Consider the following 13,530-nt stretch of genomic DNA (forward strand, 5'->3'; position numbering starts at 1 on the left):
TACCTTGATGGTCGTTCACTCTACATACAACGGCAACAGCTTTTACTACTAACTCACACACACACTCGCACGCACACAAACACACACAGAGAGACTCCAACACATGTGCGCGTCGGGTTGACTTTCAGCGCGCCATCAAAACAAAATATGAGCGAACCGCGCACAGTCGCGCAGCCGGCACTAAAAATCGCTCAATAATATGTACACTGGCCAACTAGCAATTGAGCCAACTAGTTGGGCCACGGCCCCGTATCTGATAAATAGAGTGGTTCACAAAATGCTGACCGGGCCCAGTCGAACATCGAACATCGCCCAGTCGCCCAGTCGCCCTGCCTCAGCGGCAGTCGCAGTTGTGGTCTCAGTCCTGGGCCATTTGTTTGTTGCCGTGGCCAAGCCTGTTTCTTTTCTTTTTTACCTTTTTACATACTCTTCAAACTTGTAGGTATTGTCAATATGTGTCAGTGTTGAATTTTCCCGCTCAAAAAATATTTATTATTATCAACTAATGAAATGATATGTTAAATATTAGATAGATTAACTCAAACCTTGTATATGCCTTAAAAGATTTTTGTTTTACCATTCCAATTAATATTATGATATATTGTTGAATATTTTATAGATTATATTTGAGGCATTTGCTATTACATAATATTTATAGAACAAGGTAAAAAGAAGATAAGAAAGGCGACTAAGGCCTACATTTCCGACTCACCTCAAAGGGGTGTCTTATCAGAAAGGTGTTGGAAATGTTTTCCTCAAAATATTACTTAACCTTCGTTATATCTTGCTTTAGAAAAATGAATAAATACCTTTTACTCATTCAATTAGAAGCCATGTTGTTTCTAGATATGTCTTTGAGTTTAAATTATGGGAATTTAAAATGTTATGTAGAGGCATCTGCTGTCAGGGAATTTAGCGATAAAAACTAGAGCTGTGAGAGCATGCATATAAGCGAAATGATACCTCAATTATGGAATTCTCTTTGAATATAGCAATAAAATCGGTTTGCATTTGAAACTCGAGGCGATCTATAGATGTATTTTAAATATTTTCATTTTTATATTTTTTTAAGTTGATATATTTATATTTCTTGTGCTCAGATTACATCTTATCTTATCCATTCAGTAAAAGTTTCTTCAATTTCCAAGTATTAATTATCTCTCTCTCTCTCTCTGTCTCTCTCTATTTACATTTTCTACTATCACTTCCACATTCTCATACACCTTCCGCCCTTGCATATAGAGCATTTGCGTTTCGGTTAAGTTAGGTGAACTCTGTTATTTGTTTGTTGTTGTTGGCTGGCAATGTTTGCGAATAACTTTTTTGCCCGGCGTTGCTTATCACGATTTGTGGCCATATTATTTCAGTTTTTGCTTGTTGGTGCTGCTGCGCCGGCTGCTGCTGCTGCTGCTGCTGCGGCCGCTGCTGTTGCCGGTCGTGTCGAGTTATGCGGCATGCATTTTAACGCATATTTTGTAATTGTTGCTGCTGCTGCTGCTGCTGCCGATGCCGCTGTCGCTGTGTGACCTTTCGCCAGGGCGCTGCTTGAGATACATTTGCATGCACACACACACACATACAGAGAGAGAGAGAGAGATACTCTGGCTCACACACATACATGCATATACAGAAAGTCGTAGACCAAATCAAGTTCGTTGGACGGGCGCAGTTCATTGGCCCATCCCGCAGAGCCAACCGCAATTCTTAAGCTGCTTTAGCTGGCTGCCTCAATGTCTAATTACCAAGTGCGCTTTGCTGCCAGCTGCTGCTGCTGCTTGCTGCTGGCTGCTTCATAATTACCAACAAATGAATGTTATAACCATAAAAATTAACTTGACGCCGCTTAAGTTATGCTTCAGTAAAATACCTTTTTTCGGACTTGGCCACAGCAGAACAATGAGAACCACAGCAACAAGAAGTGAACTTCAAAAAAATACAGAAAAAAAAAGAGACACACAAAAACAAAAGAACTTCTTAATCATTACTCGCTTTTCGCTTCGGCTTCAGTTTTGGCTCTGCCTTTCGACTCTGGCTTTGGCTCTGCCTTTCTACCAGCTATTCTTCGCGTCTAATTATTTACACGCTCAGTGCATGCATATCGCTTACCATTATTATAGCCAGCGTCATAGCCGGAGCAATAGCGCTAGCCCTGGCCCAAAGTGTCCAGAGCGCCCAACGAGCCGGGAGGGGGCTGAGGGGCAGCCGAGAACAAAGTGTTTAAAATCTTGTACAGTTTAGCAGATTCAAACGCTTCGGTGAGCTTCAAGTCGAGCGGGTTGGCCGCTGCTTGGCTCGGCTCGGCTTGGCGTGAGGAGTGGGGAGTGGGGAGTGAGGTGGGGCGTGTTGGCTGGCTGCAGCTTGCATTACATAATTTCGTTTACCGTTGTGTGGCCGTTTGATTAATTTGCAGCAACAACTTTGAATGTTGTCTCTGTTGAATGCGCAGCCAGCTGAAAATTTATGCATGTTCGTTGCCTAAGTCTTTTGTCCGCCTAACTGTTCTAAATGCAATTGCGCAAATGTCCCGCTAATTTTTCGTGTGCCATATTGGCAGCTGCAGCACAGTGCTGCCGGGAAGCGTAGATAGATCAGGCCTGAGAATTCTTTGAAAATATAAAAACAAATATTTAACTAAATTAACATGACTTGCTAATGGATTAAAGCTGTAAAAAATAAATATACAAAAAAATCTCAATACTCAATTAGTTTCTTGCCAGCTTTCTGCCCACTGTGCAGCAGTGCATAGCCAAATCTCGCTGCCTGAGAACCTTTTCGCAGCCATTGAGCCATCGTAAAGCGATAAGGAAATGCAGCGCCAACGTTCCAGTTACCAATTACCGCAGCAGTCGGATCATATGCGACTCGTTAGCATGCGCGCCATTACATGCTTCAGATGGCCAGCAAAATGCTGTTATTTATATTCTAATTAGAAGAACATTTCGAAGTATCCATCAAAAGTCACGCCACTTACAAATGGGCGGTCTACTTTTCTCACTCACGCGGCTTGTTACCGGCTCACGTAAACGCTGATTAGGCAATTTTCACATGGACAAAACTCCGAGAGACTCCCGAGGCAGCTAGATCTTCTTGCACATAAACATAAATAGAATCGTAGCAGCGTTGTTTTTGTAGGCGTTGCAGCAATGTCCCGCTGGGGAAAACTGAAAAGCGGCAATGTCATGTCATGGCAGCGTTTGCTACCAAAAAAAACAACGAAAAAGAAAAGAAAACAAAAACAACAACAACTATCAACTGGCGATGTGACGATGATGATGATGCCTTTATAAGCAAGTGTCGGTGTCTCTAACTATGCCGCATACACGGCCAATTGCCATTGCCAAAAACAACAACAACAACAACAGCAGCAATAACAGAAAGAAAAGGCTAACTATTCTTTGCTTTTGTTGTGTGGCATCCTTTGAGCCAACAAGTTGTCGAAGCGTTCTCTCTCTGTGTGTGTGTGTATGTGTGTTTGTGTGTGTTTTTTACTTCAAAGGAATTTCCATAACCGCTAGCATTCCATGTGTGTTGTTGCTGTTATGTTGCGCCTAATGGCCAAAGGCAACAGCAACAACAAAGGAAACACGTACATCTTTCTATCTTTCTCTCCTTTGCGTTCTTCTCTTTCAATGCCTTTTGCTTTCTGCGGCTGTACGTAACGAAATTGAGCTCAAACAATAATGAAAAATAAAAGGCGGCAGGAAAAACACATACGAAAAAACAACAACAACAACAGCAACAACAAATACCGAATGCACAACAAGATGAACAGGTTTTCAGGGCAGCTCGAAGATGCGTGCGTGGAAAACTGTGGAAAATGCAAACAGACTAAGAGAGAGAGAGAGAGAGAGAGAGAGAGAGAGAGAGAGAGAGGGGCGCAGCAGAAATTGTGCTCCACTCTGTGCAACCGCAGCTGGCCAACGATCGGACGTGCATTGGCCGCGCTTGACCCTCAGCCAGACCAATTGACACAATTCAACTGCAAAAAAAAAAAGGCAAACTGAAAACAAACAAAAAAACAGCAACGAATTAATTTTTTAAGTTTCTGTAATTTATAGTCGATTAAATACTATGAGGACTGCATATAAACATGTTTTCAATTGAATTCAATTTGCGGCTCTGTGCTGTAAATCTCTCAAAATGTTTGATTTGCTTGAGAAGACGAATAATCCAGTTATAGCCGTATATGAAATGGGTTATCGATGGCTTGACGACCACATATTCAACGTCAGCTTAGCTTAAATAAATCGTGCATAACTGAAAATTCACATCAAATCATTGATACATCTATAATTAGCTACAGCATAATCCAATTAGTCAACTCGAAATGAGCTCAATTGATATGAAATCAGGCTATCGCCGCTAATGGGATCAACTGTAATATGCCAAACTTGAAATGCGCCTAGTCTACAGGGTATATCAAAGACATAGCTTTTCAATTAAGAAACTTCTAGGGTATCTCCTAGTCAATGGCATAGTTTCAGCTGGCTGGCAATTATCTCATCGCTGCTGCATTCCACATACGCATGCGTCGTCGTGCATTAGGCTGCTTAGCATGTTAGAGTGCGAGTGCGAATACGGATGTGAGTGTGAGTGTCGCTGCTATGTAGGTTGGTGTGGCAAGCAACGGTACTGCAACGGCAGCCAACTGACGGCGGCTTTCGGCTGACTCCCAGGCAATTTGCAAAGCTGCCAAGGCGGGGATAGAGAGAGAGAGAGAGAGAGAGAGAGAGGAGGCAGGGGCTGGGGCTCATCACTTGGCCATCTAATGTCTAACTGCATTTGGCTGTCAAGTTGACTTGTTTACGCTGCATGCATTTGGCAGTTGCTGTCGTTGCTGCTGCTGCTGCTGCGTTGGCGTCAACAACCGTAGCCAAAGCTGCTTTTTGGGTCAGCACGCGTCGCACTTTGGCGCTTATATAATTGCGAAAATAAAGCAACAACAAGCCTGCGTCATATGACGTGCGTATGTGCCCTGGCCCGGCCAATTATGCAAGCCAGCAAATGGGGAAAAGCGGCAAACAGCGTCGCCAAAGTCGAAAAAAAAGTGCAACAAACGCTGCTGTTATGTTTTATTTTGGCTTTCCTTATGCTTAGCTTGTTTTTATTTTTTGCTGAAGCGGAGCATAAATAAACAACCGACATTAACATTTACGATGTCTACGTGGTCCAGCGGCGCGCAACGTGACTTTCAGCTCAAGTATATATGTATGTATATGCAGCATAAATTAAATTAAGCGACTGCACCGAAATTACAAGCCAAGCTATCTTCAAGATATATCAAAAGATCTCCCCCGCCCCAACAGCCACGAAACGTGAGCGGGCACTTCCAATGAGCGCAGCTAACTTTCAGCATGGGTTTCTCATAGTCAGCTACTACTGTGAAGACTTAGAAAATAAAAGATATAAAAAGCTACATATAAAATATAATTTTACAGAAATTTAAAGATTTATATGCAAAGATATGTATAAATATATATAATATCTAATTTAATTACAATATTTCACACCTTTGACAAGCGTGAGGGAAATTCATGATCGAAAGGCAAATCAATCAAATATATATGTATTTATCGAAAGTGATATCACTCTGGCTTAGCCCTAGCTTATATAGATATACATTCGCTCGTCAAAGTTCTCATTGTCTAAGCCAACCTCAACTCTCTCCAGTCTTTCGGATTATAATACATATATCAAAAGAGTTTCTTCCACTGCCAATTGTTAAATTTGGCCCACTTTATTTACACGTTAACCGTACTATACGGATTAAGGTCAAAATAATATGCATGTAAAATTAATGCCTCGCAAGCAATGAAACAATTTGTATGCCAGTGCCATAGATCAACGGAAAGAGATTGCGAAAAATTTGTTAATCATGATTGTTCTGATTGGACTGAATCTGAATCTGATTTGAATGCGAAAACTAGTCTCAAACTGCGAAATCCATTCATTATATTACTTTCGATTTATGAGCAATTGATGATCGACAAACTCGTTTGCTTAAGGTTCACAAATGAATTGCACTTTTTTGTTTTTATTGGACGAGTATATGTCGATCTTCTTTAAAAAAAATTCGTTTTCGTGTTGCTGTTCCACTTTATAGAGCCATAATTAATTTATTTTCAATATCAACTCAATTTATCAGTTGACTTGACAAATACAATAAAAAAATACAAATTATCCAGCGACAAATGCGACTGCCTCTAACTGCACACTCTCGCGAGCAGCCAGCGTCTCCCTCTCTCTCTCTTTGTCTGTTGCTCTCTGGTAGCACAGTTTGGTGAGCAACTGTTATACGCGCGAGCTGAAACTGATTTTCAAATGCCCAGAGACATTTCAACGAAACTAGTTTTCCTTTTGTGTGTGTTTGCCCATTAGAGACGTCAGCGGGGAGCCGAAAGCCGACAAATGCCGTCAGCTGTTTGGCTACAGACTTGGCCCAAACGCTTCGCTGCAGCTCGCTCGCTCAGTCAGTCTTAGCCGGCACGTCGCGTCGTGTGCACCTCGTCTAAAGTTGTTTTGTGAAACGGTTCGTTCGCTATTCCCTCTCGCGCAGTCCCCTGCCCTGACTCCCTCCTCACACCTACAAAGTGTTATACAATACACACGTTTGCACAGCTGTTCAGTTTCTTGAGCGTTTGTTGCTCTTCTATGTGGTTGTGGTTGTTGTTGTTGTTGTTGTGTTTAGTTTGCTTTGATAGTGTTCGTATGCAAAACTCATCAAAATTAGCAACAATTTCTATTGCTATTTGTTTAATCTGTTGACGCCATGCAATTTGCTATAGAAAAGATCTGAAAAAAAAAACACACACACACTGAAACGATCGGCGCTTACGTAATGCATAGATAAACTATTTGCCTGTTGGTGTTGTTGGGGAATTTTAAATTTTTGCAAATTCTATTTTGCGAATTTTTTGCAAATGACTGCGTCGATTTTCCAGCAATTTTATTTGCTAAGTGGGGCAGAGCATTTAAATATTTGTTGTTGTTTTTTTTGGTGATAAATAAATTGCGAATTGCCGGCAACATCAGCCACGTTTCAGTTGCTTTCCAGAGCAACGGCGGCAGCAACAGGTGCAAAGTGCAACAAAAGACTTAAGCAACAAACTTTCCCTACCCCCGCCTGCATGCCACAAAAGGCGTTCAACGTTTTGCCATAGTGTAATGCTAATAAAGCAATAAAAAAATAAGAGGAAAACAATCGTAAATAATCATAAAAAATAAAACAACAAACTTACATCATAAGCAGCTCGCAAGTCGCTGGCACACTTTTCGCAGCTGCAACAGCAGCAGCAGCAACAACAACAACAACAACGAAGTTGAAGTAAAAAAGCGCACAGTCGCTGCATTTAATTAATCAAAAAGAGCTTTTGCTTTTATGAATGAGCCGAGTGAATCAGTGAATACCAGACTGAGTGAATGAGTGAGCGACTTATTGTGTAGCCCTGCCCTTGCATCAACTTTTGTCATCCTGCCTCAATGGCCTCTGCTGTTGCCGCTGCTGCTGCTGCTGCTGCTTCACTTGCTCCACAACATAAATTATGAGCGGCTGAAGGCGGCTCGCTCCTCCAGCGACGGCGCTGTATTCATAGTATATAAAAATATGACTTATTAATAAAAACAGACAACAGCAGCAACTTAGGGCCCGAGCGTCGGCAGCGGCAGCAACAACAACAACATCTTAATAAAGCCAACAAGCTGCTGGCGCCAGCGGCTGGCAGGCGAGAGACTAGAGCAAGTTCGTCGATCGGAGGCGCTGCCGCGTCGTAAATGTTGATGTATTGTTGATTTTTCATAAAATGTGTTAAATATGCCAAGTGTAGGACGACGCGTGTGGGGTTTTCTACCTCGCTCTCTCTCTCTCTCTCTCTTTCTCTCTCTTGCCTGCATGAGCTGAAGCCCTGCACTTGCTGCAGCTACTGCATTGCTCTGCTCGAAGCTAGTTTTTAGACAGCTTTGACATTTCTGTTAGAGCTAATGCATATATTCAGAGTCTAGACAACTATTTCCAATTAGCTTCGATATTTTATAGCTAATTAAATAAATATGACATGTAGTCAGCGTGCAGCAAGAGCTTTTTCGCGCAACCCTCGCTTAGCTGAGTACTTTTTTAATTATATTTGCGAGTCCATACCCTCACCTCGGCTCAAAAGTACTTTGTATGTGGCACACGTTTCACGCTTATGTTTCTTCATACTTCATTTGCAGCATGCAATAATTACGGGGCGTACAAATTAATGCGCGGACAAGAAGCTCAAAAAAAGCGATAAGAAGAGAAGAAATAAATTTTCAAAAAATACCGTAAGGCAGTCCTGCAGGACGGTCAGTTAACCTTTTTTTGGGTGTATGCGGAAATTGCTTAATTACCAAAAAAAAAAAAATGAAAAAAACGAATTGCCAAGCCCTTTTGGCTGAGCTTCCACTGCATAAATCAGCAGCAACTAGTTGATAAGGTCTCGCAACAGTTCACTGGAGTCGAGCCATTGGAAATGTTTTTGTGGGTCACCCACGCACAAGGTCATGCCAAACTGCATAGACTAGTTTGTTGCTTAAGTCATTCGCTTGTGTTTCTGTCTGTCTGTCTGTCTGTCCTAGCGTTAAAGAGCAAAGTTTAGGGCGTTTGATTTACATGGCAACCGAGCAAGTTGAATGAGTCAAAACTCACGCGTTTATAGGTTGCTACGCCCATAACATGCCCACTCGCAGCACTCGGAGTCGCTCAGCGAAAGTTCAGCTAAAGCTCGAGAGACTTCATGAAACATATGTATAAATAAAAAATTTCAATACGCCCACGAATGCTATCGATTTCTCTGTGAGTGTGAATGTGAGTCTGTGTGGGTGTTGTAGGCGTGCAATGTGCGCCTGACACCAAAACAGTTAAATGTGGAAATACAAGAAATTCAACTGAATATCAAGCGCAAAAATTACGTCAATCAAAAAGTCAAAGCAACGGGCAGCGAGCAGCCAGCAGCCAGCAAATATCAAAGCTAACGCTAAGAAAAATATTTTCTGCAAAGGCGTCCATACAGCAAAGGCTGCAAGAAATAATATGTATGTGTACATACATATAGGTTTTTTTTTTCTCTGCTGAGCGATCCAAACCAAAAATGGACCATGCAGAGCCTTAGCAGCAGCAGCGACGCAGCAGCGCAGCGTGTGGGCAGCAAAGTTGCCTAACAACCAACAACCAACAACTAACAACACCAACAGCAGCACCAAGCCGAGCGCGAACACGAGCACGAACACTAGTCTCAAGTCTCCACTGGTCGTCAAAGACGACATCGTCAGTGCTTCGGGATCGAGCGCAGCCTCAGTAGCTTCAGCTCGAACCAGAGGCGAATTCGAATTCTGTTTCAGTTCGTTTTTAGCGCGCGTGCGGTGCGGTTCTCTTTCTCTCACACTTACTCATTCACTCCAGTGGCTCTCGACAAATCGATCCAAGTGCTGAACAGCTGAACAGTGTGCGGATCTGTGAGGTCTGCTGTTATAGCCATTCAACAGCATCCATATCCAAAGCAAGCAAATTCATTTGTTTTCCTAAAAATCTGCACCGTTTAATTACAGTGAAAGTTTTCGTGAGGCGTGCGCAACGAAATCAAAAATAAATTTTTCAAATTTTACCCGTGAAAATCGAAGGAAAAACCAAATCCATACGCAGCGCGACGCGTGCAAATCATCGGCAGCAGCCAAGTGTTAAAGGAAAAGCGATAATATTTATTAAATATAACAACCAAAATACCAAGTGTCTGTGCACAGCTCAGTGTGTGTGTGCCTGTGTGTGTTTATACAGTGCCTGAGTGTGCATCTCTCTCTGTGTGTGTGTGTGTCTGAGAGTGCTTGTGTTTGTGTGTATTTAAGCGCTTTTGGCGGCTGCGCCGCAGCCAAAACCAAAGTCTTGAAACAAATTGTTGCTGGCGTTGTGTTTCGTTGGCAGCTGTTGGCAGTATGAACTGATTTTTGCCGAAATTTGATGAAGAAAATGGTGAGCAAACGTTTTTTACTTTTTGCAGGGTGTAAAATTTAAGTGAAGCCAGAAAAATTCAGCTTTTAAATTATTTTAGGTTATGCTTGAATAAATGCAAAACATCTGTTGAGAAAATTTTTAATAAGACTTTAATTTTAAAATAAATCTATAAAATAGATATCTTCAAAAAAGATAATTAAAAAAATATAGTACATATATTAAAATTAATTTATATTTAATAAATAATAATAATTTATTTATTCAATAAATAATAATAATAATATATCTACAAGTGAAAGAGAAAAAAATATATTTTTTAATAATTTCATAAATTAAACAAAATAAATTAAGTAAAGTACTTGAACTTACAAAATAGTGCAGTGTAAAAAAAAATAGTCAACAATTTTTAATACAAAGATCTATTCTGTAACAATAAATCATTTCCATGAAAAACAAAATTTTTTTAAATTAAAAAAAAAAAAGTTTCCAGACAACTTAACTCAAATGTGACATACTTTGAATATTAATTCAATACCCGAAATTTTAAATATACCAGTGAACATCTCAGCAAATGTATTTGATTTAAAAAATCCATTAAGTTCAAGTGACAAAAATTCGTTGTGAGGCTCTCAGATCCGCAACCAAGCCCACAGCTAGTAAACATTTCACTTTCGTTTGTGCAAATCTCTCTCCCTGCTCTGCCTTGGTTATTGTTACCTTGGAGATTGGAGAAGCGTCTGAAGATGAGGATGGAGATAAGTGTGTAGTTGCTTTGTCACTAATGCTGTTTGTTTTCTCTGCAGCGCAAATAGGGGAAAATATGACAAATAATTATTCGAAATACTCGCTTGACACACTTAGCACGCTGTCAACCAAATAGAAATTCAAAACATTTGCCCACCAAATGACGAAAGAAACAAATACCAATAATAATTTTTACAAGTGACCAAAAATAGAGTTTCGAGCTAAGGTCGCAGCACCGAAGTCTGTGAGTGGTGCGGCTTTGTTTAATGTGGATTGGTGGCTTGCCGGATTTGTGGATTGGTGGCCTGAGAGTTGCTGATTGAAAGCTCGAGTATTGTGGCTTAGTGACGCACATTGGCGAACTTTTAGTGTGGTACCCACGGTTTGGCAAACTTTATTGATGAAATTGTGGGCTTATCGCTGCTTTTGTTTTCATCTTATTTGTTTTTTGCTTTTGGTGCTTGACTTTTTTCGGTCAAATGCAAAAAATACTGCCACTGCTTGCTGCTTGGACCGGCTGCAACTTGAGCTCATTTGTCAGTCGGCGCCAGCGTGGACTTGCTGCTAGTCATTTGTAAAATTCATTGTTTAGCAATCTTCGCAGTCGTGTGTTGTGAATTTTTCTCTGGTTTTTACTTTTTCACAAGTTCGTGGCTCATCTGTTTGCCATGGCGGGCAGATTCAGCCAGCCAACTGACTGACAAACTAACTGACTCGCTTTGGCTGCTTTGTTTTGTTTTCTTCAGCTGTTTAAATTGTTGCGTTGTTATGGCCGTGGCGAAGGTGCAAAACTTTCACTTTATGTATTATTGTTTTGCGTGCGAGCTGCGGCTGAAGGCAGCCGCGGAACTCAAAAAGAAATTACAATATTAATGACCATGAATTATGAGCCTGACTCAGTTGCCCCCTTCCCATGCTGCGTGGGTCGAAATTGCAGCTATTAAAGCAGCACAACAAAAAGTCCAGAGTGCTTTTGCATGCAATTCTACCCAAATCCAAGAAACTCTGACCCAGACTGCACAACAATGTAGCGCTCGTAAAAACGAAAGACTTAAGCAACGAACTCAAGTTGTGAAGTCACTTAATAAAATGATTTTAGTGCGGGTGCGCTCATCAGAAAGCTAAAAGCTGAAGATTTCATGACTTCAATTAGTTTTACGACTCGGAGCTTGAGTAACAAAATTATTTCTGAATTGCTAATATTTCAAAGAGTTATGACATAGCCAATCCAATTTTGCTGATTTTTAAGTTTTGACTTATTTAAATACGGATATCGAATATAAAAATATAAAACCTAAAATGGCAAATTATTCCGATCTTTTTATGTCATAGAAAAGTCATCTCTAAACATTAACTTGTTTAAAATATTAAGTCTGAGAATTTCAGCTAGTATTGTCTAACATCATATCAATATCAATTTTCTATAAGCATAAACGTGTTTTTCCTATTTTAAGTGTCAGCTAAAACAAAAGACTTAGGCAACAAACTTGAACAACTTTTCATTTTACTAAAAAAGTCAGTCATTTAGGCCTATATTATAGGTGCAACCATTTCTAAGAAATAAAATTTAGAGACTCCAGAAAACTATCGAGCTTAGTAACAAAAGTTGATTTGGCTAAAAAAAAACTAATTGATTCAAGCTAAGCAAATAAAAAGCCTTCAAACTGATTCATGCACCAACTTTGGCCACATCAACTTGTTGTGTGCACCCCACACAGTCTGTTGAACCTTAGTGGCTGCGTCGACTCAAGGCCATTCCCACCAGCCGCGCAAAAACTCGCACAAAAAGCCGCAAGAGCCGCAAATTCTAATAAATTTTGCAGAAAAACCAAATCAATTTTTTCTCCACTCGGTCTTCTTTTTACGGCGAGAATTCTCATAAATTGTGAACGACCAAAAAAGTCAAAGTGTGGTGGGCGCACCACAAACAGATCAACGTGCGTCAGTTCAATATTGAACCCAGACTCTGTTTCATCTAACAAAAGCAGCAGCATCAATCGCATCATCATTAGTCAGAGTCGATGTTAGCGTCAGAGTCGAAGTCAGCCAAGGCTGAAGTCGGCATTTACAAGTAGTTTGGCTAAATTGGTATGTGGTGGGCGTTGTGCTGATTGGCAAAGATTTTGTTGCGTGGGCTGTCGCCACATGACACAATCGTCCAAAGCCGATGCCACTTCACTCGCTTATTTCATTGTGGCTGACTTGCACTTGTTATGCGTTTTCGATTTCTGGACACGAGGGCAGGCTGGCAGGTATTCAACCTACTTTCACCAGAACTTGGTTTCGTTTTCAATGCCTTATACGACTGGAAGTCCCAAAAACTTTTGGGCTTTCAGCGAGCTGTCAGCCACTGCAAACCGCAGACAAAACCAGAAAGAAAAAAAACAGCTGAAACTGAAATACGCAAGCATCAGCAGATCTGAGCAAAAAAAAAAAAAAATTATGCGCCGAAAAGAGCAACAAAAGCGAAAGTAAAACAGAGACCAGGTTTTTTCCTGGTCTTATTTTTGAGTTTTTTTGTAGGGCTGCAGACTCGAAATGATGTCATGACTAAAAAGGAATTGCCAAAAATTAAGTTTTTCTGCACGCGGCCGTAGTCTGCAGGCCAAAAAAAAGCTAAATCTTGTAGCAATGGAAGGGTACAGAACGGACTGAGGGACGGACAACTGTTGTGTTTTATGCAAAATCATGCAAACTGAATCTGAAACTGAACTGTGAAACAAATGCAAAAGTAACCAGACGACTTTGGCCCAGCCCAGCCCAGTTCCAGTTACAGTTTCAGACGTCAGACGCTTTTTTGTTATTTCATGAGCTTATGCCAG

The 13,530-nt window shown here is 40.8% G+C and overlaps 1 protein-coding gene across 3 annotated transcripts in view; it reads left to right on the forward strand.

The window, feature by feature from the left end:
• Positions 1-9,082: 9,082 nt before the first annotated feature.
• The window catches only part of dpy (fibrillin-like protein dumpy), a 112,058-nt gene continuing 107,610 nt past the window's right edge, over positions 9,083-13,530 (forward strand). For 2 of the 3 annotated variants that reach the window (XM_030385154.2, XM_030385155.2), the window contains exon 1: positions 9,088-9,982. The gene's annotated coding sequence lies outside the window, so the exon portion shown is untranslated. Of the gene's footprint in view, positions 9,983-13,530 lie in introns of all 3 variants that reach the window. The other variant, XM_030385153.2, reaches the window with a different exon arrangement.

Source organism: Drosophila navojoa, chromosome 3 (assembly GCF_054131105.1).
Source record: "Drosophila navojoa isolate 15081-1374.11 chromosome 3, UAZ_NAV_1.0, whole genome shotgun sequence".
Lineage (NCBI taxonomy): Eukaryota > Metazoa > Arthropoda > Insecta > Diptera > Drosophilidae > Drosophila > Drosophila navojoa.